A 25,301-nucleotide genomic window follows, 5' to 3' on the forward strand; every position below is an offset into this window, starting at 1 on the left:
ATCTAATTTATTTGGGGAAGGAAAAAAGTAACGTCTTGCAAACACGTCTTCGAAAAAAAGCGCTTTCTTTAATCACAATTGCCTTTTTTTTCCTCATATTCACATCCTCCACAATTTTCAATATTAGCAGTCCCTTCATTAAATAATTTGACATGGATTCCTCCTCTTGCCAACCAATGTAGCTTTTTCTTCTTTTACATTATTTATTTACTCTATTCTCTGAGGGTTTTTTTTTTTTTTTACAGCAAAGGAAACAGCTCAAGGGCAAAAAAAGGAAACAATAATGAAAAAAAGCAAACTACTCACTGCTCCTATAAAAGGGGTTCAGAGGAGTGGCCGAAAGATAGGTCAATTTCGGGAGGAGAGGTGTCCTGATACCCTCCTCTTGAAAGAATTCACCAAAACTCACCAAAACAAAAATTGGACACTATTCTGATGTACCTTTCGCTGTCTTCCAATTTTCTTTTGTTTCACCCTCCATTTCCCTCTTCGTTTCATACTCATTACCAGCCCCTGCTCCGCGTTTTTGCCCCTTTATCCTCCTTCCTCCGCTGTTCTGCTCAAACTTCACTACTCCGCGCGACGCTCACTTTCCCTTTACAAAGAACAATCACGGAACAATCAGGAGTAACACTACTTAGTTCCTGTTCCACTTTGGCGTGTGTGTGTGTGTGTGTGTGTGTGTGTGTGTTGAGAATGAGTCTGCAAGTTTCTTTACACATACATGCACATAATCAACTCTCTCTCTCTCTCTCTCTCTCTCTCTCTCTCTCTCTCTCTCTCTCTCTCTCTTTCTCTTTCTCTCTTTCTCTCTTTCTCTCTCTCTCTCTCTCACACACACACACACACACACACACACACACACACACACACACACTAACAAAATCTGAGAACGTCCTACCCATGCCACTGTCCATATTCATGAGTGCCCTACCACCCTACCCTTACCCTTACCCCCAGCCAGCCTTAAAAAAACCTAAAACGTGCAATGCATCCTAAACCAACTAAACCCAACCTCATTATACCGCTGCGGAGAGTTTTCTTCACAAACAACCTAAGCCAACGACGAGGAAGAACGGCCAGTATTACGGAGACTATGACAAAGATGTTCGTTTTTTTTTTTTTTATAAACAACCGTTTGTTCTGGACTATGTAAATTACTCAAAACCTGTTCCTCTCGTGACAGATGGAGTCCTGGTGGCAATGATTTCCTTTTCCAGTCCATCGTTAGCCACCGAAGGCGTATGTGACTCTCCAGGAATGTTTTTTGAATTCTTTTTTTTTCTGCCTCTTTTTTCTTGGTCTCTTTCAACACGTCCCGCTCCTCAATTATTACTCGACATGGCTTTTGTCTGCACGCTCACCCACCTGATTTACCTCCCAGATGTGTCTTGCTCATCTTCACTTACCTCACTAAGTAGACGCATTAGCACCACCCACTAGCATTACCCTCAACTCAAAACTGGAAATGTATCACGGACACACACACACACACACACACACACACACACACACACACACACACACACACACACACACACACGCGCGCGCACACAGGCATTTAACTCCAAACCACAGATTCGTTCGTCTTCCATTTTTAAGTGAGTACGTAAAAGGGGACCCTTATTCCCGCCACGGCCATTCACTCCTCATAAAGCACCGCACCGTGACATTACTCTTCCTGCCTTCCATGCCGCCTCATATACACGTGAATCACGCCACCTCGGTAATGAAGTAGTTCGCTCTGTGTGTGTGTGTGTGTGTGTGTGTGTGCTGTAGTGTGGTGTGGTGTGGTGTGTGTGTGTGTGTGTGTGTGTGAGAGAGAGAGAGAGAGAGAGAGAGAGAGAGAGAGAGAGAGAGAGAGAGATAACACACTTTTAGCGGGGTGACTCAAGTAATAGGGTGCACCTGAAAGGGAGGGTGGGGGGAGAAGTGTAGACACGGGTTCATCTGGATTCCACAAAGCAGCGCCTTAACGACGAAATGGTGGGAACGCAATGAGATTCACGAAACCCTCGAGTTAAGGATCGTGAGAAATTTGTTCAGATGTTTGATGTCTGGACCCGCCAAAGACATGAGCCAATTACAGATAAGGAAGATAATGGTTAGAAAGACAAGAAGGGGATGCATATGGTTTAAATAGGGAAGCCTGTGTAACTATCCATCGTTAAAAATCGATCATATGCACTAGTCATAATCTATATACAAAATACACAAACCTATATCTCTGTACATACACGTCTTTATAATAATATAACGCCCAAATTCGAACATTCGAACTAATGCGTGTATATTAATATGAATCTTTGTACACTTATAACATCCAAATGAACAAACTACAGTCCATGCGCCTTCCACTCTTCACTCTCCACAACTTAATTCAAAGCCTTCACCTCCTCAACCCTCTTCCTCCATGCACTCTTTATTAATTCTTCTCCATTCCAAGCAGACGCACGCGCATGACTTGCCTTAAACTGAACGCGGGGCGGGAAGCAAGCAGACGAGGGCCTTACTCGAGCCCAGGGACTCAATGACCCCTCCAAACAAGAGAGAGGCAGATACAGCCAGATAGATATTGATAGATCGATGCCATGGGAGCGTCGGATCATATGAGTCTTGAGTGTCTACTTGGGAAAGCGCCCTTGTTGAAATGCCCCTCAGGTGCCTTGTGTGTACGGAATGACAAGCGGGGTTACGCAGGCAGGCAGGGAAGGGAAGCCCATTTTAGGCGCACTGTGTAAGACTGATATTTATTTACTTTACAGAAAGGAGAACAACTCAGGGACTAGTTGAGCTGAAGATTCTTTGTTCACAAAACGCAAGATTTCTCCCCGTTATGTAAAACTATGAATAGGGAACAACATAAGATTCCTCGACTTTGAATTGCTAATCACCAGTCACCTAAAAATAAATAAATAGATAAATAGGTAAAAACAACTTGAGGAAAGATTTTTTTCTTGTTAACTCAAAATGTTTCCTATTATAATGCCATGCATATTTCTCGAAATTGTATAATAAATTGAAATAGATTTTATACAAGGTTGTTGCCTACGGGTGTATCGTTGTGTATGCAAGGCCAGCTATGGGGTTTGCATATCATGTAGGCCATCAACACGCCTTTACTGCGGCCTGGATGACCAAACACTTGTAGCACACCGACTTTAAATGTTACTCGCCACGCCGCTGAATCAAACACAAATAGCAGCTGGTCGTTCAAAAGGAAAGGCTGCTTTACGTAGACTGTGTCAATAAAGGACTTGGATTTTGGCTGTTTTCGTGGTATTTAGGTGCGATTGAAATTTGAAAATAGTTTCTTAGTAGGAATTTACTTTGTCGAAAATCTGCTTAATATAATACAACACGAGTCGCTCGCTGTGAACACGTCTCAGTGAACTTGATACATTTTCTAAGTAACGTGCACGCTTACAAACAAAAAACTGTATCCCAGTTAGTGATATTCTCAACACAGGAAGAGTCGTTGTCGTGAACCTGGGCACGCAACAGGTGCCAACAAAAACACACATGGTAATTCCGTCAGGCTCTTTCTTGTAATTATCGCGGAGTAAGTAATCTTGCAATTATCGCGGAGTAAGTAACATAGCCATTACACAAAACAATAACGTAGAGAAAGACGACAAATAACAGTTCTGCGTTATCTTTAGGAATAGTAAATGAGGAGCGCCCTCGTGGTAACTTCTTTCGCGTGCCTCGTCACAAGAATAAACAAATGACAAGAGTAGCTTCCATGCGTACAGGTATTTCTCACGACACGAATCTTTTAAATAATTTTGTTCTCATCAATGTAGAGTAAAAAGACTTCAGACTACTGGCGCCGTGTTAGTTTTGGAACATGGAAACTGACATGGGAACGGATACTACACTCATACACACGAACACACACACACAAAAAAAAATGCTGTCTTTCAAGCTTTACGTGTTGTCCTAAATATTAAGTGTAAGAGAGGAACACACATTTCAGGGTGGGAGATATTGCTTTGAAACGTACGTGTGCGTGTGTGTGTGTGTGTGTGTGTGTGTGTGTGTGTGCAAGCAGGGACGGATGGATGGAAGGGAGGGCCGGATGAAGGAGTGAACAGCCCCTATCTCTGCGTCCCGCCACCACGCGCCAGCCAGACATTAGCCCCATTAATAACAGAGAGAGACAAGGAATGGCGGGCAGGCGAGGGAGGCGAGGGGGGAGGAGGGTATCGGGAGGGAAAGAATGGGGGGAGGAGGAGGAGGAGGAAGAGATGAGGAAAAGGGACAGGGTATCGGAAGAGCAAGAACAGGAAGAGAAGGAGGATATGGGAATGGAATGGAAGGAATAAACGGAAGGAGAAAGGGGAGTGGAAAAACAGCGAGAGGGAAGATGAAGGAGAGGAGGGAGACAGAAAGAATGGGAGAAATGCGAGGAAGGTGAGAGAAAGGGAGGCAGGAGAGAGGGAGGGAGGGTATCAGGGCTGAGGGTAGCATGGAGGAGGGGAAGGGGGTAAGGGCACAGCGTCATCGGCTCTTTAAATCTGGAGTGTTATTTGGCGTGTGATTTATGGGTCGATTGTTGAGTTGCCAGGTCATTAGTAGCCCGAGGGTGGCCGAGGGGGCTGATTAATGGCCGAGGCGCCCGAACTGCCGCCGCTGCCAATTAACTCATTCAAGTCCACCACGTTACGTTATTAGCACCTCCCGGCGGCGTCTGCGTCCACCTGTCCGTTTGTCAGTTCAGGAGTGAGTGATCCAGGTGAGGGGAAAGAAGGGGCATGTGAGGGGGGAGGTGACTAAAGGGGAAAGGTGAGGAAGGGACTTGTGAGAGGGGAGGTGATGGAAGGGGGAAGGGGAAGGAAGGAACTTGTGAGGGAATAGGTGATGGAAGGGGAAAGGTGAGGAAGGATTTGTGAGGGGAAGATCATGGATGTGGAAAGGTGAGGAAGGGACTTGTGAGGAGGTGGTGACGGAAGGGGAAAGGTGAGAAGGGGAAGGCAAGACGATGGATAAGGTTAAGTAAAGAAAAGGATAAGGAGTGAGGTGGAACGGGATAAGGGGAAGGGAGGGGGAAAGGTAGACTGAGGGGTAAGATGTGGTAAGGGGAAAAATGAAGGTGAGGAGATGTGTGGTGAGAGGGAAAATAAGGTAACGTAAAATATCGTGCGTATTGAAAGCTATATGGTGAAGGGAAAGATAAGGCGAGGGGAAATTTGTGGCGAGGAGAAAGAAGATAAAGTGAGGGGAGAGGAACAAGATGAGGTTAGGGGAGAGAGGTGGTCAGGTAATGGAAGGGTAAGACAAGGTGAGGGGAGGGGACGATCAGGTAAGGAAATCGAGCAAAAGGCAAAAGTGTGAGGGAAGAACAGAGTGAGATATGACAAGTATGGCGGGAGGGAAGAGAAGAGAGACAGGAAAAGAATATGAGGGAAGGCAGGAGAGAGAGAGAGAGAGAGAGAGAGAGAGAGAGAGAGAGAGAGAGAGAGAGAGAGAGAGAGAGAGAGAGAGAGAGAGAGAGAGAGAGAGAGAGAGAGAGAGAGAGAGAGAGAGAGAGAGAGAGAGAGAGAGAGAGAGAGAGAGGTGTGTGTGTGTGTGTGTGTGTGTGTGTGTGTGTGTGTGTGTGTGTGTGTGTGTGTGTGTGTGAGAGTTGCACATGCATTGAGAGGAGGAAGAAAGAGTGACGGCAGGACGGGCAGGTTAGGTGAGAATACTGAGGGAAGGAGAACGAGAGGCCGTGAGGGGAAAGGAGAGGATGACGACAGGCTGAGTAAGAGAAACTGCATGTGAGAGGAAAAGAAAAAGATACTCTAGAGAAAGGAAGGAAGAAGAGTGCGAGGGCGGGAAGGATACCAATGGAGATAAAGACACTCAGGAGGAAGGAGAGAGGCGGAGAGTGAGGGAGGAGCCACAGACAGGGATAAAGGAGAATAGAGATGAAGGAGGCATTGAGGGTAAGATGGATGAGCGGGTGAGGGAGGGGGGGTGAGGAGGGGGATAAAGGGACGTTGAATGAGGGAGAGGGGGAGAGGGAGGAGTGGGAAGAGACAAAGGAGGTATAGGATGGAAGAGACGGAGAGAAGAGAAAGGAAGGGGTAGACACTGAGAACGAGGGAGGAGGATACCAAAGCGAAGAAGGGAAACACTGAGGGGAAGGGAAAACCACCAACAAGGAAGAGGTAGAGAGGGATATACTGGAGGAGGAGGAGGAGGAGGAGGAAGCACATAGAAAAAAATGTAGTGATAGTGGTAGCAGTAGTAGCAGTAGTATCATTTTCTCCATCATAATTACCACCACTACCACAATAATTACCATCATGGGTATTAGCGGACCATCGCTCTACCATTTAGTTCCATGAAGATAATCCGGCCGTCCTACTTTCACCTGTCCGCGAATGGTTTAGGTTCCCGCTAATAACTCACGGTATTAGGCGGCCGCGGCGACGCAGATCCCCTGAATAATGTGTGTGTACCCTCCACGGCTGGCCTGGCCCGCCGCGCCGCGTACCTGTAGGTGCAAGGAAAAGAGCAGGGCTATGAAGGCTACTCTGGTATTTTAGGAGCATATAAATAAGAATAAGAGTAAGTTAAAGTTGTACCAAGTTAAACAAATGGGAAGTAATTATAATAGCAATAATAATGATGACGGTAAGTATAATAGTATTGATGGTGACTATAATGATGTTGATGGTGATTATAATAATAATAATAATAATAATAATAATAATAATAATAATAATAATAATAATAATAATAATAATAATAATAATAATAATAAATACATACGGTACTTAAAACTTAAGATCTCAACTGGAAACTTACAATTTAATGTGTAGAGATTATGACAAGTGATGAAAGGTGGTGAAGGAAACACGGGCTAGGGAACGAGTGTTTACTCCTGACTAGTTTCGCCTTAGTGGGCTCATTCCTCTGAAAAAGCCCACTAAGGCGAAACTAGTCAGGAGTAAACACTCGTTTCCTAGCCCGTGTTTCCTTCGCCACCTTTCATTACAATTTAATCTCTTACTAAAACATCATCCTCAAGGTTCGGCAGAAAGTACCAAGAACTAGAGGGATAATATCATAAATGTGTGACAGAAATAGGAAGATGGAGAAATGCGGAAAAGAAATGGGGGAAGGGTGATACGTTGGAGGACTAAGGAGAAAGATGAGGGAGAAAAATGAAATACAGTGACAAGTTAAAAGGGGACACAGAGGAGCAAGGTGAAAGGTGAACACACACACACACACACACACACACACACACACACAAAAAAAAAAAAAAAAAAAATACAGCGACACAAACACACACACAAATACAGCGAGAGAGAGAGAGAGAGAGAGAGAGAGAGAGAGAGAGAGAGAGAGAGAGAGAGTGTGTGTGTGTGTGTGTGTGTGTGTGTGTGTGTGTGTGTGTGTGTGTGTGTGTGTGTGTGTGTGTGTGTGTGTGTGTGGTCCAGTTAAGGTGTAGGTGCATGCATGGGTGACGGGGTGAATGGACATGAGTAGAGGCGTGAATAAGTAGGTGTTTGCGTGGTTAAGTGGTTGTATACGAAGGGGTGAGTGGTGTGGGCAAAGACGGGAGAGTGCATAAGTGTGTGAGTGCAAGTGTATGTGCGGGAAAGGGTGAGTAAGTGTATGTCTGAGTGATCGGGTGAACATGTAAAAGGGGTATGGATGGATGAGTGTATGGGTGAGTGAGTGTATGGGTGAGTAAGTGTATGGGTGAGTGAGTGGATGGATGAGTGTATGGGTGAGTGAGTGGATGGATGAGTGTATGGGTGAGTGAGTGGATGGATGAGTGTATGGGTGAGTGAGTGGATGGATGAGTGGGTTAGTGGATGGATGAGTGGGTTAGTGGATGGATGAGTGGGTTAGTGGATGGGTCTCGCTTCCTGCCTCCACCTCGGCAATCCACAGTGACTCAACTTCCTGCCGCATACGAATTACCAGACGGCTTATTATGTAGTGTTATTCTTCCTCTCCCAGGCCACGCTAAACAAACAAACAAACAAACACACACACACACACACACACACACACACACACACACACACACACACACACACACACACAAACACACACACTACCGTTTCTCAAGGTTTTTTTTTTATCTCTTCTTTTGTTTCATTGATACTAATACTTTGATGATTCTTGCGCTAATAAGAATGTGAGCAGCTGTTGTAGTAGTGGTAATGTTAAACAAAATGACACAATGATAATGATGGGAAAGAAATCAAAAAGCAAATAACCAAACAAACAAAGCCTACAAAAACGATGATTATTTTCCTCCTTTCCCTCGTCTTTCTCGTCTTTCCTCCTCCTCCTCCTCATCATCATCATCGTCTTTCCTCCTCCTCCTCCATTACAATTTTCCTTCCTCCTAACTTTTTACGCCTTTTTCATAATTCTTTTGCCGTAGTTTCTCTTGTTTTCCTCCTTCTCCTCCTCCTCCTCCTCTTCCTCCTTACCCTTCAGCTGCCTCCCTTCCTCTTCCACTTCTCTACCATTACCTATACCACCACAACCTCCTCCTCTTCCTCCCCCTCCTCCTCCTCCTTCCTCTCTTCGTACCCTTCCTAAGCCTCCCTTTTCAACCAGCCCCATCACCACCAACAACCCCAATCCTCCACCTCCATCTCCACCAACTCCCTTACCCTCAAACCCACGACCACCTCCTCCTCATCCAGCTCCTCTTCTTCTTCCTTGTCACTCACCCACCACTTACCACCTGTTAAACACCACGTACCGCCTTCACCCACCACGCCCACCTACCCCCCCCCCCCTACGCTTCGCACACCCTCGCCCCTCGATAATTAAGATGAAACTGTCCCCCGACGTTAATGCAGGTTCACGCCCTTTCCTCGACTCAGATTGCGCCAGCGTGAAATGGATAAGATATGTGCTAAATGCGCGGCTCTTGAGTGTGATTTATGAAGTCCCTGTTCTTTTTTCCCTGGCCTGTGTGTGTGTGTGTGTGTGTGTGTGTGTGTGTGTGTGTGTGTGTGGAGTCTGGTTCTTTTGAGGTCATTGGTGTTTTTTTTGTTTTGTTTCGTTTCGTTTGCGTATCAGCGTACTACATTTATGACGAGATACGGTGTTGGTAGATATTGGAACGTGGTTATAGTAGTAGTAGTAGTAGTAGTAGTAGTAGTAGTAGTAGTGGTGGTAGTAGTAGTAGTAGTAGTAGCAGTAGTGTGGCGCCAGACCGCTAGGAGGGCGTGGCAGGGAACAACACACGATCCCAAGATACTAGACGACTTTCCCCTTGCCCCCCACCCCCCTCTCTCTCTCTCTCTCTCTCTCTCTCTCTCTCTCTCTCTCTCTCTCTCTCTCTCTCTCTCTCTCTCATTATCAAGTGTGGCGACGCTCTCCAGGATTTATTGCAGCACACTTCCTAACTACCCCGCCCCCTCACATGCCCGCTGCTAACCTAAGACAAGTGTGTGTGTGTGTGTGTGTTCCCTGGCCACTCTTTCTTACTAACCTAGTCCTATGTTCATGACGGGTTTATATCAATCACTAGCCTACTCTTTTCTTTGTAATCATAAATTTCGTCTCCGTTCAGTCCCTTGAATCTTGTATCGTTTTCTATTCTGTTCTCTTCGGTCTTTCTTCCTCTGTGACCTCCAACTTTAGTATCTTCTTTTTTTACGTAATCCTCACCTTTTCTCATTGTGTGAACCCTAACATTGCTGTCTTGTGGCTTGTAATTTCGTCGATGCCTCAATCACTTTTATTGTCTCTCTTATCCTTTTATTTTATTAAATCCTATCCGGCCCAAGCGTTCGTGTTTCTTCAACAATATTTTTCTTCTCCAACTCCTTCTTTATAGGCCGGGTTTAAGCTCTATATATGTCACTGCTGGTCGAATGGTATTTAGAGAACGCCTCCTCTCAATATATTTACCGGTTTCTCAATTCTTCGGGGATCTCACAGCGACACACTAACCAAACGGGTGGAGTGAGAAATAAAATAAAAAAAGGGAAAACTGAAAAACAAAAAAAAGGAGCACACGAAAAAAAGAAAAAAATGCAGGGACATGGACTAGAAGGGTGAAAATACAGGAATAGAGGAAGAAAAGCAAAGGGAAAGAAAACTAAAAACCGATAAAAAGACCGAATGAGAGAGAGAGAGAGAGAGAGAGAGAGAGAGAGAGAGAGAGAGAATGGGCGAGGGGTAGGGTCATCGGGGCGTGAAGCAGCAGCCCCTCGTAAGGCCGGCCAGGTGACTGAGGCAGGTGAGGGGCGTACACCTGATAATTAGACATCATGCGTCGCCTCCTTCACCTAACGCCCCCCCCACCCTCATCGTCCCCGCCCCCACCATCCCCTGCAGCCACATACTCACCACCCCGTCATCGCCCCCGCCCCCACCATCCCCTGCAGCCACATACTAACCACCCCCTCATCGCCCCCGCCCCCACCATCCCCTGCAGCCACATACTCACCCCCCCCTCATCGCCCCCGCCCCACCATCCCCTGCACCCACATACCAACCCCCTCATCGCCCCTGCCCCACCATCCCCTGCAGCCACATACTAACCACCCCCACATCGCCCCCCCCCCCACCCTCCCCAGCAGCCACATACTCACCCCCTCCCCGCCCCTGCCCCCACCATCCCCTGCAGCCACATACTCACCCCCCCTGCCGCCCCCTGCCCCTACCATCCCCTGCAGCCACATAATCACCCCCTCGCCCCCTGCCCTACCATCCCCTGCAGCCACATACTCACCCACCCCTGCCGCCCCCTGCCCTACCATCCCCTGCAGCCACATACTCACCACCCTTCGCCGCCCCTGCCCTACCATCCCCTGCAGCCACATACCCCCCTCGCCGCCTGCCCTACCATCCCCTGCAGCCACATACTAACCACCCCCTCATCGCCCCCGCCCCTACCATCCCCTGCAGCCACATACTCACCCCCCTCCTGCCCCCCCCCCGCCCCACCATCCCCTGCAGCCACATACTCACCCCCCGCCTCCCACGCCCCCACCATCCCCTGCAGCCACATACTCACCCCCCTCGCCGCCCCCTGCCCTACCATCCCCTGCAGCCACATACTCACCCCCCCTCGCCGCCCCTGCCCTACCATCCCCTGCAGCCACATACTCACCCCTCCTCGCCGCCCCTGCCCTACCATCCCCTGCAGCCACATACTCACCCCCCTCGCTGCCCCCTGCCCCTACCATCCCCTGCAGCCACATACTCACCCCCCCTCGCCGCCCCTGCCCTACCATCCCCTGCAGCCACATACTCACCCCCCTGCCGCCCCCTGCCCCACCATCCCCTGCAGCCACATACTCACCCCCCTCGCCGCCCCCTGCCCTACCATCCCCTGCAGCCACATACTCACCCCCCCCTCATCGCCCCTGCCCCTACCATCCCCTGCAGCCACATACTCACCCCCTCATCGCCCCTGCCCCACCATCCCCTGCAGCCACCACATACTCACCCCCTCGCCGCCCCTGCCCTACCATCCCCTGCAGCCACATACTCACCCCCTCGCCGCCCCTGCCCCCACCATCCCCTGCAGCCACATACCACCCCCCCTCATCGCCCCTGCCCCTACCATCCCCTGCAGCCACATACTCACCCCCCCCCTCGCCGCCCCTGCCCCCACCATCCCCTGCAGCCACATACTCACCCCCCCTCGCCGCCCCCACCCCCACCATCCCCTGCAGCCACATACTCACCCCCCTCATCGCCCCCTGCCCCCACCATCCCCTGCAGCCACATACTCACCCCCCCTCATCGCCCCTGCCCCCACCATCCCCTGCAGCCACATACTCACCCCCTCGCCGCCCCTGCCCCACCATCCCCTGCAGCCACATACCACCCCCACCATCCCCTGCAGCCACATACTCACCCCCCTCGCCGCCCCCACCATCCCCTGCAGCCACGTACTCAGGAAGGCCCCTTTCCTTCCCCCAGCTCCCAACTGCCTCAAAAACACTGTAAACGGAAAATACTTCAATATAATTTTCCTACAAGAGAGAAGCATTTACATCACTTATTCCCCACTATATACTTATCCCCGTGTAGCAATTTTTCTTCATCGCTTTTTTTTAATGTTGTGTAAATAGGTTTTGGTCTGGTGGCGATGTGTGTGTGGGAAGGGGGGGGGGGGGGGGAGCGCTTACATGGGGTCCTAAAGGAGCCGTGCCGGTGTTAACGAAATACCTGAAAGACAGACAGGAAATCGCTCTTAGCACCCCGCTCAGGAGACATTAAAGTGCAATTGTCGAGCGGCGCATCACATTAGTTCCTCATTAGGCAAGTACGTATAAGAGACGGTTTATATTTGTTATACGCATGCAAAAGAAAATGATGACTGTCATTCGCAAATACAATAAGACCGTCGAGGGAAAAACTTTCGGTGCTGGGAAATGGCTAGTATACCATTTTATTTTATTTTTATTGTTATTTATAATCATTACACACGGCATAAGAATTCTGGTGCATCAAAATGTGTAGTGACTTTTGTACTCGATTATCTTTTAAAGCATTTTCCGGGCCAACTTTCCGTGACGATAATGGATAATGAAAAACCGCAAAACGCAAAACAAGAGAACAGAACTAAGGAAGAGGAGAAAAAAGAAGAAGAAGAAGAAGAAGAAGAAGAAGAAGAAGAAGAAGAAGAACAAGAACAAGAAGATCAAGAAAAAGAAGAAAAGGAGGGGGAGGAGAAGAAAAACGGAAGAAGAATAGAATGATGAGGATGAGGAAAATGAGGACGAGAACGATGAAGGCGGTGCGTAAACTGGATCCAGGTAACTACAATCGTCTACCTGGATATTGTTTGGCAGTGTGTGGGGGAAGAGGGGAGGGAAGGCGTCGGTGATGTTGTGCAGATGTCGCATGTGGCGGGAAGGAGGCTAAGGAGTACTACCGGCGGTGCAAGGCCCGTTTAATGAGTGTTTAATGAGGACTCAAAGAGGCTGTAATGAGTGTTTAATGAGTGAGTGTGGGAGTGCGGTGAGCAGGGCGGATGGGGGAGGGAAGGGGGGAAGGTGCAGGAAGAAGAAGGAACCCACTATTGCTCCACTCCACCGTACTCCTCTCCTATCACTCCCTCTCTCTCCACTGCGTTCCCTTCATTATTTTTCTCTCTCTCTCTCAGTCACTCCTAGCGTGGAACCCGCTCTGAACTGGTTATCTCATTTCCTCACCACTCCCTTCCCTCTCCCCTCACCTCCGCAGCACCACTCCTCGCCTGAACGTGTTTCACTCTTTTATTTTCATTTGAACGACCTAGAGGAAGGGTATCAGGCCTCTTCTTGCACGTTGGTCTCTCGAGGGCCGAAGGAAGAGGTGTTACTGCGTGCATTTCGAGACGCTATTATGAAGTGATGAAGAAGTGACAGCTGGTACACACACACACACACATACACACACATACATCAACGTTCCCTCAACAATTCCCCTTCTGTTGTTCCTCTGGTTTGCGTCACAGGGACATTTGCGTATGGATAATAATACGCCATATAGATAGATCAGGCCAGTCACAGCCTCCCACTTTCGCATATTACTCTCAGTGACTTTAAATCCCTTCATCCAATCGCGGCGACTTAGGGTGAGGGAAGCTGTTAAGGCGAGGGATGACTTTAATTTAGTTTCGCCTAAACACCCCCGCAAGCGTGTCATCAGGGGAACCTTTATAATGCTTCTCACCATCATTTTCCTTCTTGTGACCCCGGCGTGTAATTCAAAATGGAGATACGGTCGTGAGTGAGTGACTGGCGCGAAAGGTGAACGAAAGGAATTCATCTATACTGCGTGAGATCAGTCGGGGAGGAGGAAGTCAGAACCAGTTGGCATAGGACTGATTGTTTTGATCTATATACCAGGTGATTCGCAGCCTTCAAGCCAGTCGGGAGGATTTATTGTTCCGATCTTCAAACGGGTCGACTCACACAGACATCACTCCGTCCTCCTGCACCTGTCCGCCGCACCTGTCCGCGGGGGCCCACCTGAGGCGCCCCCTGTGATTCCTGCCTCCCTAAAGGTAAAATATGTGTTGGTGCTGGGTATTACCTCATCATCGAAACTTTACTCTCTCTCTCTCTCTCTCTCTCTCTCTCTCTCTCTCTCTCTCTCTCTCTCTCACTGAGGGTAGGGTTTAGAGGTGCTCAGTCGCTGGACGATGTCAGGTGAGGGTATTTCTTCCAAGCTCTATACGGCCTTATCTCCTCCTCCTCCCTCTGCACTGGGCCAAAGGAGGGCGGGCAAGGCGGGCAGGGCACAGCCTACATGCTCACAAGGGTGATCCATCATACGCTTGACAGCTTCCAACCCGTCATGTTTATTAACTTGACAGAAAGCTACTTCTTACCCCCCCCCCCCTCCTCGTCTATCTCTTCTTCCTCGTTATTTTTTTGTTGTTTTCCTATATTCTCTTTGTTCATCTCTCCCTCTCTCTTTCTTTGTCTTTATCTCTCTTCCTTTCTCTGAGCTAGTTTTTTGGTGTTTGCGGTGTACCCCTTCTCCTAGTTTTTTTTTTTTTTTTTTTTTCGTTGAGGCCGTTCCCCGCACGGGCTGTGAGCGAGTTTATTGTATAATAACCCAATAGAAAGTGGCACACCTTCCAGCGTTTATAAATAGCGAATGATGAGCGGCTGGCGATGCATTATACGTCCGCCATAAAAACACACTCTTGCGGAATACCCTCACAAGAACGAGTATTTATAAATGGAAAGTAGCACCCGACGCACCGACTGGCACGCGCACTAATGCTCATTTTTGACGGCTCGGGGCGACGATTTTTCTACAAGTCTGTGCCGACAACTTCCAGGCCTGACAGGTGCACCGAGCGGCTGGCTGCGGCGGGGCTGGCAAGGAGCAGGTGGGGCTGGCAAGGAGCAGGTGGGGCTGGGAAGGGGCTGAGTAGTGTTGACCCGCAGGTGCAGCGCACATATCCTACAGGTGTTTCCGTTTGAACGACAGGTATATAGGACCTATGGCACCCTTACCCCCCCCCCCCCTCACATTGCCCTCACAACACAGTCCCTCTTGCCATGGCTAGCTAGAGGTCCCGACCCTGCAAGCGGTGGCCCCGAAAACAGAGAAGTGAAGTCACTTGCTCGCGATCCGGCTCGAGTGGATGAAACGTACCCACACGCAGGTCCCTCCAAATGGTATTACCAAGTTAAAAACATAAAAGTCACCCAACCCATTCGCCTCCCGCGGACCGCACAAAAAGCCAACTATGCAGGTAGCGGAGGTCAAAGACCCAGGCCGGCTCCCCTACCGGTTCCTAATGTAGGTGTGCTAACAGGACCCAGGGAGAGGCCCGGCGCGGTCCTCCATCCACCCTCCGCCCATCCTACCTTCACTCCCCCTTACTGCAACTTCTTGAGGGGTGCCTGACACCCCTCCCCTGCCTTTCCTCCACTCCCTCCCGCTCTTCACCAGAACCGGGTCTCCGAGAAGGGTCAAGGAGGGGGTAGAGGGGGAGAGAGGGGCATGGACTCGGGTAGTTTTTTACAGTTACCTGTACCCTACCTAGCAAGCAAAGGTCGACGACCGCAGTTGTATGTGTCGAGGGGTGAGGGGAGATCAAGGGGGGGGGGGGGGGGAGACGCTCCTTATCTCTCCTGCTTCACCTGACAGGTGTTCCGTCAAGTGGAAAATCGTTGCCATGCCTACGTCTGTCGGTTCCCATGTTACCTCTTCCGCCCTCCTACTCACACTCATGTACGGATAAAAGTGCTGCAGCGGCGACGGCGACTCCTGAAAACCTACCCGTCACCGCACACCGTGGCCCTGCCTCACCCCCCTCCCCGGCCCCGCCCTCACACATGGCCCCTACACACACCACAATCATGCAAGGTAATCATACTCTCCACTCTTCCTCGTCACACCACAAGCTTCGCCCGCAACTCCCACCACCACTTCCCATCCCTCGCCCCCGCCGGGTAACCCGGCTTCCCCCCCCCCCCCCCCCCCCCCGACCCGACACCATCAGGGACCTACGGCTCTTAAGTGCAGACAGGGGAGAAATCCTAACGAAGGGCGAGAGAGAGAGAGAGAGAGAGAGAGAGAGAGAGAGAATAGGAGAAGTTTACATTCGGTTTGTTGGTTTCCCACTCAACACTGTGACGAGTATTTGTGTGTGTGTGTGTGTGTGTGTGTGTGTGTGTTTAAGCCTTCAAGTCCAAAGGTAAAATAAGTTCCCTGTTCTAACTTAGTGGCGACGACTCTGGACACAACACAAACACGTCAATTCTGAGGTGCCCCCAAAGGATGTGAAACAGTAGTAGTAGTAGTAGTAGTAGTAGTAGTAGTAGCACCAATGAAGCCTCCTTTTCTCCATCCTTTCTTCCATCTTTCCTTCCTTCCCTCCTTCCTTCTCTTCTTCTATCCTTCCTTCGTTCCCTCCACAAGTTATTATAAGGTAATGGCCAATAAAGCCAACAACAACTGCCTGTCTGGGTATTCTCTCTCTCTCTCTCTCTCTCTCTCTCTCTCTCTCTCTCTCTCTCTCTCTCTCTCTCTCTCTCTCTCTCTCTCTCTCTCTCTCTCTCTCTCTCTGCCCCTTTGTCTTTGCCTCAAACTCGTCACTCGCTTCCTCCGACCACCTGCACCACCACCATCACCTACACCGCCACCACCAGCAGCGCCGCCTGGAGGGGACACAAGAAGCAGCAAGGCGCGTCACACACACAGAAACAAGAGTTCCGTCAGGTCAACCCCCCAAGATAAATGAGCATTCGAAAACCCCTGAGTTGGCTTCCCTCGTGACCTTGCCTCGCCTCGACTCGCCCGGGCCCCGACACAACCACCACCGGAGAGAGAGAGAGAGAGAGAGGGAGAGAGCAAGCAGCATTCCTCGACCTGTTTAGCGTATAGGACGGGGTTCAGCACTATCTCGGGAACGACCATAACACTAACTTACCCATAAACGTACGTAGATAAGAGATAACGACCCAATTCGCTACGCCGTGCTTCAGATTACAATGGTTCTCCCTCCTTTTTATGCAAGCAAGCAAGCCAGCAATCAACCAACCCGGCAAGCGGAGCAAAGCAAGAGGCATAAATAAAAATGATATAGAAAACGTGTCTGCTATAGAAGTACTCGTCTATGCATTTATATTAGGCAAGAATCAAACCCTGCTAACCTTGCTTCATTGTATCTCTTGTTACTTTTTTTCCCTCCTCCTCCTCCTCCTCCTCCTCCTCCTCCTCTTACTCTTTTAAAAGCTTAACTAAACCAGTTGTACATAAAATAAAAGCCAAACAGACCAGCTTCACCAGATGGAGAGGAGTGGAGGGAAGAGAGGAATAGAAGAGAGCAAGGGAAGGAGTAGAGGGCAATGGAGGGGGAGGAGCGGGACGGGGAGGGGAGGGAAGAGGTGGGAGGAAGGAAAATCGCTTTGGACTCAAGACGTAAATGCAAGCGATTTCAGACTCCAGTACCGTAAGAGACAGGTTCCCTCATCGACATACGTATATTGTTATTTCATGTACCTCCACCACCACCGCCATTACCACCACCACCACCACCACCAGATGCAGCTGCGGCAGGGTGGGAAAGGAGGGGGGGGGGGTAGGATGGTGAGACAGACTTCTTCCATTACAGGGCTTAAGACAACACTGCAGAAGGTGAGTCATATGTTGAATGGGAATAAGAATGAAGATAAGATAGGAATGAAGAAAGTGTGTGTGTGTGTGTGTGTGTGTGTGTGTGTGTGTGTGTGTGTGTGTGTGTGTGTGTGTGTGTGTGATAGCGTGCGTGTCTATATGGTAAAGAGAGAAAAAAGTGCGTGTGTGTGTGTGTGTGTGTGTGTGTGTGTGTGTGTGTGTGTGTAGTGTGTACCCTAGAGGGAAGAGCAAGGAAGGTCCCCAAGGTACATGACAATGGTTTTCTATGCAAGACGGACGGGGAGGACTGACGAAGCCCCAGCGCTGCGGTCGGTCGACGGGTCCCATGACTCTACCACTGCTCCCTCCCTCCCCTCTCTCACCTCCCTCCCTTACATAAAATCCTGCAGCCCCTTCCTCCTCCTCCTCCTCTCCCTGATGCCTCCCCCTCACCCCAGCCTTCAAACCTGACCCAAACTCTACCTCCTCCTCCCCCTATCCTGTCTTCTTCGTCTTCCTTCCCCCCCAACACATAAAACCGCCTCCCTCCCTATTCAACCGTCTACTCGGAACTCTCCTCTCCCCCTCTCTCCTTTCCCGCCGCAACTCTCTCCTTGCATTTATAACATTTCCGCAGCTTTCTGTTTCTCGCGTTCCCAAAACAGGTGTTCCCGGAGATAGTCTCATTATAGCATTTTCTTTAAAGTCAGAGGTAAAGTAATTATCAACAGGCACCCCACACGTAACACCACTTAATATACGACGCGGACGGATGTGCACGTTGCTGTGGTTTCTCCTTTGATTAAGAAAGATGGAGAGAAAGTATGCCGTCTAAATACCAAGTTTGTGTCCCTGACCTCAGGCACGTATAAGCCATCGTGCCCATATGTATGCCATACGGAGGCCACACACCAGCCATACAAAGCGCACACTAGTTCAGATTCAAATGAGTGGGATCTGTTCTTACTCTCGGTTTATGTATACACACGACGGGAGGCTCGAGGACGGACCTAAAACCTTACTTAAATAACAAAATAATCCCGAGCCAGAACAGAACAACAAAAGCACCTTAATGTAATCCTCCGCTACACCCGCTTGCCCTTGAGCTGCCTCCTTTGTTGTAAAAAAATAAAAAATAAAATAAAAAAAAAATAAAAACGTCAGCCTTCATAAAAACTACACCGCCGATATAATTAAGCATTCGGAACAAAAGAAGCCTTCAACCCCTCCCCACCCCGGCAAGCACCCAGCATCCCAACACGGCGGAATTATGAAGCTATAAATAAAAGAGGACGCAGTATTCCTTTATATCATCGGGACGAAACGATAGTGCCGGAGGAACCCGCTCGGGCCATTCGTCCTCGTCAGGCGGGGGCACGGGAGCCATCTCGATCCCGTCGCCGTGTCACCGAGGCGGGTGTAAGGGGGGATGGGGAGGGGGGCGGGTGGGGCAGGTATAGGCCGAGACTGGATAATGGCTCCGCTTATCTGGACGCTGATTATAAACGTGTCCGCCTCAGAGCACACGCGGAACATTCGTCTTCACCTTGCCTGGGCCACGATTTGAATATTTTTTCTGTGTTCCTTAATGATACTTCTCTCTCAACCGGGATAGGTTAAGTGCAAGCCCCGGACAATAATGAGTATATTGATTGTCTATTACGAATAAAATAACCCGTATTAGAGCCTTTATACCGCACACCCAATAAGGCTGGCTCATAAGGGTGTCAGCAGGAACATCGAGGTGGCCGTCGACCCGCGCCGCGCAGCAAACATTAAACGGCCGGGCCCAGGCTACAGCGTCTTATTAGCAGCAACGAGCGCACTCAGCCACGGGTGGCGGGCAGTTTCCAGCTGTCTTTTCCTCTCCTAAGATTTTATTTAGAGCCGTAAATGTGGTCTGGGAACTAACTACTCACCGTGACGCGTGATAAGCCCAGATGCTTGACGGAGAGCCGCAGCTGTGTGTGTGGCCGGGCTAATCTCGCCCTCACAACGACACTAGGAAACACTCCATTGCCGTGTTTTACCAACAAATCGCTGCGTGGAACTGTTTCCTTGTCACTTTTCAACATCACGTCGATGGTATACGAGAGTAATTCTAACCCAGTGGCATATTCTTTAAGAAGGCAATGACCGCACCCTGCCCGCCATCCAGCCAGTCCACTTCCTTCCATCCCTCTCAGCAATCAGAGGTTAAAAGCTGTCCCGACACACTCTGGTACTCCTCGCAGCCACTCATGTTCCTTGCTACTCTCGCCTCACATTATTAAGAGACACGCAAGCCTGGTGTTGTTGCCATGTGTGTTGCAATTGTGCAAAATTTATCCCGTCCTTTGGCCCCCATGTGTACCCTCTTAGACGTAGGGACGCTCAGCTCATGCGGCCGCTGCGGCGTGAGAAGGAGTGTAGGAGCGCGGGCCTCGCGTGACTCCCGGCCCCTTGTTTGCAACCACAGTATTGCGGGGCTGATCAATTTCGGGTAATATTCGGGCAATAAAAGAACTACAAAGGAGCGTTCCCCGTCGTGTGCTCAGAGGAAAGGGTGTGTTGAACCGCTAACGAACCGCAGGCGGGAGCAGTGACGTTAAAGCTCCAGACTGGCATCCGGAGATGGAGATTGAGAAAAGTTTTGGCTTGAGTTCACTCACACACGCACGCAAACTCGCATTCAAGCACACAAAAACACCCACGCAGAAAAACAAATGTACATTACCAAAACACACACACACACACACACACCGCTCCGGTAGCTCAATCGGCTAGAGCGCCGCTCTGCACGGCTTTACGGCCAAACAGGCGGCGGTTCGAGCCCTGCTCAGGCCAGATTCTTTTCGTTGACTAGGAGTGGTTACTGTCCCCCCTTGAGCAAGAGGGATGGGGTGTGTGGTGTGTGAGGTCCTGGCAGTACCCAGAAATCGACGAAATGAGCACTTTGTCGTGTCGGGAGGGTACCTGTTGGCGAAAGCGAGTTCAACTCGTGATCAGGCCGTGGTGAATTACACACACACACACACACACACACACACACACACACACACACACACATACGTCGCACGCACCCTTGACTTCACCGCAAAGAATCGTTCGTAAATGAACCGCGGCGTTGCATTGCTGTGAGATTTGCGTAACCCAAGCCTGTGTCACCTGCGGGCACCAGCCACAGAGAATATTAACTCCTTCAGGAAGTGGGCAGCTCGCTTTCTCCCTAACCCGAGGGTACGTTCTGAATCCTCTGTGCCCCGCTGAGCTGCGTATCTAGTTACCTGGGGCCCCACTCAGATATACCGGGGCCTCAACTTCCTCCCTTACCTTTCCTGTCTTCTACTGCGATATACCTGGGCCTCCTCCTCCTCCCTCCCATCCTTACCTTCTTTGTCTTGAACTAACCCCACTAGAACACAGGTCCTTCTTCCTTCCCTTCTCTCAGTCTCCCAGTCATCTTGTACATATGCCGGTTCCCTTCCTCACTTCCCTTCACTTAACTCAATCTCCCGGTAATCTTGTACATATGCCAGCTCCATTCTTCTTTCCTTACCCTTTACTCAGTCTTACAGTAATCTTATACATATGCCGGTTCCCTTCTTCCTTCCCTTCCCCGTTTCCAGTGGTGGGCACCGCTAACCGAAAAGTTAGCAAGCTAACTAAAAAGTTAGCTTCGCTTACGCTAAACCGCTTAACTGATAAAAAAAATAGTGGAAGCTAACGCTAACCGCTAACTTTTTTATGTATGGATTTAGTTCTGGTTTACTATTTTGGCTCTAAAACCCTTAAAATCAGACCAAGTGACCTGAAATGTTGTAGCTTAGACGTAGAGCTTTCCAGAAAAGTATAGCATATACTTTTTTTCCATAAGTGACACTTTTATTTTTATTATTTTAAGTTTATTTCTTGTCAGGTGGAAAATATCGAATTCTTGTTATTAAATCCCGAGTTCAAAGACTTGAAAATGGAAGATGCATTACCCTAAAATACCATAACGTTTCCCAAAAAATTGTACAATTACCCTACTTTAAGGCGTAATTTACCCATAAGTGAAAGCCTGGAATTATTGCGCCATGTGGCTCAACTGGTGCTGTGACGCCCCACAACGGTCAAGAATAAACCTGTATTATTTTTTTTAGTGGACTGTAAGTTAGCGGAGGAGGAACTACATTTAGCGGAAGCTAAGAGGTCAGGTAACTGTTTCCAGAGTTAGCGAAAACGCTAATCAGATAACGAAAAAATTAGCTTCGCTAATTAGCGGTTAGCGGATTAGTGGAACCGTGCCCACCACTGCCCGTTTCCTAATAGTTTACCAGGCAACTTATTCCCTTCCTCCCCTGGCACCCTGTTAGCCTCACACGCATGCTTGGCCCCTTCCTCTCTCTCTTCCAAAGGTTTCCTACTAGCTCTCACACGTATATACATCATCGCTCTCTTCCTCCTCCTCCTTCTTCATCCTTCCTCCTTTTCCTCCTTCATTCTATACTACCCCCTCTTAATCTATGCTTTAACCTGCCTCTCACCCACAACCCGACGATGACCCCTAACATCTTCCCCAAAGCTAGGCCCCTTACTGTCTACCTACCTTTCTTCTTTTTTTTCTTCCTCCTCCTCCTCCTACCGTGACCTCAGACTCTAACCACTCTCACTATCTTCTTCCTTGCGGTATACTCCATCCTCCTCTTCTCATATTTCTGCTTATTCCTTTACCATTTGTTGATCTTATTTCGTTTCTTAATCGTCCTTGGTTTCGTTTATTTAAGGTAACGTCAATAACATGCTGATCATCGTTGTCATCTCCCTCTTCCTCCCTCTACTTCCTCTTCTTCCTCCTCTTTATCATTCTAGTCTCCATTCTCATCCTTCCTCGCCTTTCAAAGTATCTTCTTCCTAATTTATTATTAGCTGTATTCCTTCCTCGTTTTGCTCTCATTATTCCCACTTCTCCCATCTCCACTCCTCTCTATGCACCCATTAGCTCAGAGCAACTTCTTTCTTCTTCCCTTTCTTTATCTTCATACTAGTTATTTTCCTTTTCCAGTTCGTGATTTATCTCATCACAACTTCACATCATTTTTAACATTTCTAATCCTCCTCCTCCCCATCGTTTTCTTCTTGCTCCTCCTCCCCCTCCTTCAACTGTGTTCAGACCGCCAAAACAGCAGGCAACCGACGACATTACACCATACTGAAGGTAACACAAGAGTGGATCTTGTGGTAACTAAGCAGTGACTTGAAACATAAAAACTATGCGTCTGCCTCAAAAAAAAAAATATATATTATGCTCGGGTTCATAGAAAGAAACTTCGTGTTAAAAGATGTTCGTAAAGGTCTTTTTGCAAATCTCGTTGTAAAGTGCAGTTTTGATCCCCTAGTTAATAGGATCTCGCATTACTCGAGAGCATACCATCGTTGAGAGCACAGCCTAAGAACCACCCGAAGAACTAAACCTCTTTACGTTGGTAAAGGAACGACTACGGGAGGTTATGATACAGACCCTCAAGTACATGAGCAAGTTCTTTAAGGTCAACCAGTTTTTTTGTGCTAGAAACTAATTAACGAATTATAAATAAAGGTCAATGAATTCATGCGAAGCGACGCTGTACAGCAATCGTCAGGAGTTTTTATCTCAGACCAAGTCATTCGTCACTGGAACAACCTTCCAGCAGAAGTGGTTAATGCGAAAAAAGAATCAACTATAAAAATATATATTGTCCGTTAGTGCTGCGTCTGGAGTAAATTGAATACTTCCGCACGTACATACAGCAAGTGCTTTGATTTTTAAGCAGCTCAAAAAGTGCCTAACGAGTGGACTGAATTATTAAAGCTTTCGCCCTCGCCATAATTCGTCTTTTGTTGCCTGCTCTTCCATGTTTCCTCCTATTCCGCTTCTTCCGCGGACTCCACTTCGTGCATAATCTCATTACCTCACATCATTTTCGCTTTTTTCCCAATCAGTATTTTCCTCCTCCCCCTCCTCACAACTCCACATCATCCCTCATCTTTTCTCCATACCACTAGTTTCCTCGCTATTCCTCCTCCTCAACTTAATCTTATGCCTTTCTACTTTTTATTTCTCTGCCTCGTCCCTAATCTGACTCTTTTATTCCCTCGTTCATCCTCCAACGCCGTGCCTGGCCACTCACTGCATGAAGGTCACTGTCCTGCGTCACTGCCTGCGAGAGAGAGAGAGGAATGGAGAACGAGGAGGAAGAAGAGGACAATGAAAAGGAGGCAGAGGTGAAGGAGGAGAAGGAAGAGGAGGAGAAGGAGAGAGAGAGAGAGAGAGAGAGAGAGAGAGAGAGAGAGAGAGAAAGGAAGCCCATGGGTCATTCCACCATTATATCAAGGTATTAGGGAAGCTCGGTATTTCCTGTCGACGGGTTTCTTCTTTTTCTCTCTCTTTTTTCTCCATCGTCCTCTCTTCCTTTTCCTTGAGAGTGTTAAGAGGGGGGAGACATGATATAGGTGACAGTCATGGCAGAGGAGGAGGAGGAGGAGGAGGGGGAGAGGGGTGAAAGGAGGAGCAGCAGGAGGAGGGTGAAAAGGAAGAGGAATGGAGAACGAGGAGGAAGAAGAGGACAATGAAAAGGAGGCAGAGGTGAAGGAGGAGAAGGAAGAGGAGGAGGGGAAGGAGATAAAGATGATCAAGAATTAGGAGGAAATAAAATTGTGGAAGAAGAGAGAGAGGATTAGGATTAGGAAAGAGAGAGAGAGAGAGAGAGAGAGAGAGAGAGAGAGAGAGAGAGAGAGATAGGATGCAGAAAGAGAGGAGAGAGAGAGGCGCTACTCACTAATGATATAATTACACTGAACGAGGATAATACATGTTGTTACACCACATTAAGACAACATAACACAAGCTACAAAGTCTACGGAACACTACACACAAAAACTCCACGTCCCCAGCGAATAGTTAAATCATCAGTCAGTCAGTCAGTAAGTCGGTGAAAGGCGGATATGTGGGAAGAACTGGGCACGTGGGAGGGAAAGGAAAAAGTGGGCAAGGAAAGGGGAAGAGAAAGGTAAGGAAGGTTGAGGATGAGGAGAGATAAGGGAAAGGTAGGCAAGGGATATAGATAGAGAAGGGGGTTCAGGAAGAGATAAGTTAGCATGGGAAAAGGTAGACAGAGGGAGGGGATAGAGGAAGATAAAGGAGGGAAAGGGAAGGGGAAGGATATGTTAAAAAAGGGAAAAATAGGTAGGCAAGGGTAACAAGGAGAAGGTGGCAAAGAGAGTCGAGGGAAAGGAGAAATTAAAAAAAGAAACCAGTGGAAAAGGGTAGAGGAAGGAAATGATGGGAAGGTGAAGGAGAGGAAGAGAAGAAAGGAAGGCAGAGTAAGGAGGCGGAGGAAGAGAAAGCCGCCTGTTTGCTTCTCGTGGTGGTGATGGCCAGGAAAGTGGTGGTGGTGGTGGTGGCGGCGGTGGTGGATATGATTGTCCGCCGCGTTTATGAGAAAAAGTTTGTGATAGATATGTGTGTGTGTGTGTGTGTGTGTGTGTGTGTGTGTGTGTGTGTGTGTGTGTGTGTGTGTGTTTATACATATATCACATGTGTAGATGCATTAAAATAATCTTCAAATATTCATGTTATACTGCAATATTGTTTAATACTAACATTTCACAACAGCGATTATTCTCTCTCTCTCTCTCTCTCTCTCTCTCTCTCTCTCTCTCTCTCTCTCTCTCTCTCTCTCTCTCTCCTTACCATACAAGTCGAGGGAGGAGAGGGGTGAGTGAGTGAGTCAGTGACCCAC

The sequence above is a fragment of the Eriocheir sinensis genome, chromosome 28 (genome assembly GCF_024679095.1).
Source record: "Eriocheir sinensis breed Jianghai 21 chromosome 28, ASM2467909v1, whole genome shotgun sequence".
NCBI lineage: Eukaryota > Metazoa > Arthropoda > Malacostraca > Decapoda > Varunidae > Eriocheir > Eriocheir sinensis.